This window comes from Neofelis nebulosa, chromosome 11, assembly GCF_028018385.1.
Source record: "Neofelis nebulosa isolate mNeoNeb1 chromosome 11, mNeoNeb1.pri, whole genome shotgun sequence".
In the NCBI taxonomy this organism is placed as follows: Eukaryota; Metazoa; Chordata; class Mammalia; order Carnivora; family Felidae; genus Neofelis; species Neofelis nebulosa.
Genome location: NC_080792.1, coordinates 29,760,101 through 29,764,934, shown reverse-complemented (window position 1 = coordinate 29,764,934; position 4,834 = coordinate 29,760,101).

The window sequence follows — 4,834 nt, the reverse complement described above, 5'->3', positions numbered from 1 at the left end:
ATTGAAGACAATACAAATAAATGGAAAGATCTACCATGCTCATGGAATGAAATCCCTATCAAAATATCAATAATACTTTTTACAGAACTAGATTAAAAAATCCTAAAATTTGTATGGAACTACAAAAGACCCTGGAAAACCAACTCAATCCTGAGAAAGAAGAACAAACCTATAGGTATCACAACCCCAGATTTTAAACTACACTAGAAAATTGTAGTAACCAAAACAATAGAGTACTTGCACAAAACAGATAAATAGATCAATGGAAAAGAATAGAGAGCCCAGGAATAAGTCCATGCTTATATCGCCAATTAATCTATGACAAAGTAGGCAAAAATATACAATGGAGAAAAGACCATCTCATCAATGGTGTTGGGAAAACTAGACAGCTACATGCAAAAGAATGAAAATGGACCACTTTATTACACTACACATAAAAATAAACTCAAAATGAATTAAAGACTTAAATATGAGACATGAAGCCATAAAAATCCTAAGGAAAACATAGGGACATTGGCTTTAGCAATATTTTTCTGAATCTATCTCCTCAGGAAAGGGCAACATTAGGTAATATAAACAATTGTGACTCTATCATAGTTAAATTTTTGCATGGTGAAGAAAACCATCAACAAATGAAAAGCCATGATCTTTTTATCACTCAACTCCATATACCTAGGAATTTGTGTGTGTGTGTGTGTGTATGTGTGTGTGTGTGTGCATGCCCCTGTGTGTAAAATATATGATAAAATATTTATGTAAATAAGAAGAGAAAACCCTGTATAGGAAGAAGGACCAGAAACAATGGTACCAAGAAGGTGGAGGTAAATTCAGGGTGCTTCAGGACTTCTAAGACCATGTGTAAATCACAGCAGTGATTGTGGGCTGAGAGTTGTGGGCTGAGTCTTTGTGGATTTCTGTTGAAACAAGCCCTATAACTGTCATAGGTAAGGCTTGAGGGAAAAAAGAGATGCATCACAGAAAACAAAAATTAACAAACTTCTGTCTTGACCAGAAGTTCCCCTCCACTATACTTGGTACAGGCATACCTTGGAGATATTAAGGGTACAGTTCCAGACTACAGCAACAAAGACAATATTGCAATAAAAGCAAGTTCAATGATTTTTTTATTTCCTATGCATATAAAAGTTATGTTTACACTATACTATAGTCTACTAAGTGTGCAATAGCACTGTGTCTAAAAACTGTACATTTGTTCATTAAAAAATAGGCTATTATTAACAAATGTTAACTGATCTGAGCTTTCAGCAAGTCTTAATCTTTTTGCTGGTGGAGGGTCTTGCCTCCATGTTGATGGCTGCTTACTGGTAGTTGCTGAAGGTTGGGGAAGCTGTGGCAATTTCTTAAAATAAAACAATGATGAAGTTTGCCACATCTATTGACTCTTCTATTTCCTCACTATTGAATCTTCAAAATGATTGCTGTAGCATGCTATGCAGTTTGATAGCATTTTACCCAGAATAAAACTTCTTTCAAAATTGGAGTCAGTCTTCCCAAACCCTGCCACTACTTTATCAACTAAGTTTATGCAATATTTTAAATCCTTTGTTGTCATTTCAGTAATCTTTACAACATCTTTACCACAGTAGGTTTTATCTCAAGAATCAACTTTCTTTGCTCATCCATAAGAAGCAACTCTTTATCCATTCAAGTTTTATCATGAGATTGTGCCAATTCAGTCACATCCTCAGCTCCACTTCTAATTCTAGTTCTCTATTTTTACCACATCTGCAGTTACTTCCTCTACCAAAGTCTTGAACTCCTCCAATCTTCCATGATTGCTGGAATTAACTTCTTCCAAACTCCTGTTAGTGTTGATATTTTGACCTCTTTCCACAAATGCTCTTAATGGCATCTAGAATGGTGAATCGTTCCGAGAAGGTTTTCAATGGACTTTGCCCAGATTCATCAGAAGAATCACTATTTGTGGCATCAATAGCCTTACAAAAAGTATTTCTTAAATCATAAAATTTGAAATTTCTCCTTGATCCATGGGCTGTAGAATAGATGTTGTCAGCAGGCATGTAAACAAAACTAATCTCATACATCTCCATCAGAGCTCTCAATGGTGGGCTCATTTTTTTATATGAAATTTATTGTCAGATTGGTTTCCATACAACACCCAGTGCTCATCATCAATACCCATCACCCACCCTCCCTTCCCTCCCACCCCCCCATCTACCCTCAGTTTGTTCTCAGTTTTTAAGAGTCTCTTATGCTTTGGCTCTCTCCCTCCCTAACCATTTTTTTTCTTCCCCTCCCCCATGGACTTCTGTTAAGTTTCTCAGGATCCACATAAGAGTGAAAACATATGGTATGGGTTTAAAATATTTAGTAAACCATGTTGTAAACAGATGTGCTGTTATCCAGATTTTTTTCCATTTATAGAATACAGGCAGAGCAGATTTAGCATAATTCTTAATTGCCCTATGGTTTTCAGAAACTAAATGGGCACTGGCTTCAATTTAAAGTCACTATTTAGTTGTATTAGCCCATAACAAGAGAGTAAGCCTGTCCTTTGAAGCCAGGCACTGACTTCTCCTCTCTAGCTATGAAAGTCTTAGATGACATCTTCTTCCAGTATAAGACTGTTTCATTTTTATTGAAAACATGTTGCTTAGGGTTGTCACCTTCTCTATCTTAGCTAGATTTCCTCAATAACTTGCTGCTTCACCTTGTACTTTTATGTTATTGAGATGGATTCCTTCCTTAAGCCTTATAAACCAACTTTAGCTTTCAATTTTTCTTCTGCAGCTTCCTCACCTCTCTCAGCCTTCATAGAATTGAAGAGAGTTAGGGTCTTGCTCTGGATTAGGTTTTGGCTTGAGGGAATGTTGTAGCTGGTTTGATCTCTCTAGACCACTAAAATTTTCTCCAAATCAGCAATAAAGCTATTCCTTTTTCTTATTATTTGTATGTTCACTGGAGTAGCACTTTTAGTTTCATTCAAGAGCTTTTCCTTTGCATTCACAACGTGGCCGTTTGGTGCAGAAACCTAGCTTTTGGCCTATCTAGGCTTTTGATGTACCTTCTCTACTAAGCTTAATTATTTCTATTTTTTTAATTAAAGTGAGGGATGTGTCATTCTTCCTTTCACTTGAACAGTTAGAGTCTACTGTAAGGTTATTAATTGGTCTAATTTCAATATTGTTGTGTCAAAAGGATTAGGGAGACCCAAGGAGAGAGAGAAAGATGCAAGAACAGCTGGTCAGTGGGGACAGTCAAGAATATACACAACATTTAGCAATTAAATTTGCTATCTTATTTGGGCATAGTTTGTGTCACCCAAAAACAATTACAATAGTAACATCAAAGATCACTGGTCATATTACCATAACAAATATAATAATGGAAGAGTTTGAAATATTATGAGAATTATCAAAATTCAACACAGATACAAAATAAGCAAATGGAAAAATAGCACCTATAGAATTCCTTGACATAAGGTTGCCACAAACCTTCAAATTGTTACAGAAAATAAAAATAAAAAATAAAACAGTACCTGCAAAGTGCAAAAATCAAGGTATGTCTGTATTTAAATCTTTTCAAGCATATAGAAATTTTAAAGATATGATTAATTTAAAAGCCCGATAAAAATTAACATTTTACCATATTTGCTTTACTTGTGTGTGCACATTTGTTTATAGATTAAACCATTTGAAAAAATTGAAGATATTATACTTCTCTAAAATACTTCAGTGTGCATTTCCTAAAATTAAAAACATTTTTTTACATAAACTTCAATATCAATATCACACTTAAAAAAAGCAATATTTCCCAGTGTGCTAATATCTTGTCCACATTCAAATTTTCCCAGTTGTCCCCAGAAATTGATTATTTCTTGATAAACCTGTATACATTCTTTTTTCCTTATTGAAGCAGGTCAGTTTTTCTACAAAAGTTCTACCTTCCAGAGTTATCTGATTGTCTCTTCATCTTATTGCCGAAGTTTTTATTATTTATAGTTCTTAAAATTGTAGTTAGGTCTAAAGACTTGATTAAATTCAGATTAAATATTTTTGATTTTAGAGGTGATGCTGTGGACACCACATTATATCACATCAGGATACAAATATCAGATTGGTAATTATTAGTGATACTAAGTTTGATCATTTGGTTAAGGGAAAATCATCATGTCTGTCTTAAGATATTTTTTTAGCAACTAATAAATAATTGTTAGAGTGAAGCTTTAACATTTTTTAAATTTCTTGTTTCCCACAAACTTTCACCCAATTATTTTAGCATCCATTGATGAGTCTTGCCTGAACCAATTCTTTATTTGGAGTTTGCTGAAAGGTGATTTTTAAATTTTATTATTTATTCAACATGTCTTAACTGGAATCCTTCTGCAAAGAAAACCTTCCCTTATTAACTGTTGTGGACTGAATATGTACCCATCTCCCCAAATTCATGTGTTCCAGTCCTGCCCTCCAAAGTAATGGTATTTGGAGATAGGATCTGTGGGAAGTACTTAGGAATAGATATGGTCATGAGGGTAGGGGCCTCATGATGGGATTAATATCTATCAGAAGAGTCAACACTTGTGTGGAGGTCAAGTAAACACACAGCAGGAGGGTAGATGTGTGCAATCCAAGGAGAGAGCTCTCACCAGAAACCAACTATGTTGGCACCCTGATGCTGGCCTTCCAGAAGTGTGAGAAAATAAATTTCTTTTGTGTATGCCTCTTAGTCTAGGCAGACCTTTTTATAGCAGCCTGAACTGATACATCAACTATGGATGAATTATCATTTCTCTTAAAGACTCAATAAATGCTTAATTCTTTTTAACTGCTGCTCTCTCCTCCACATCCTCCTC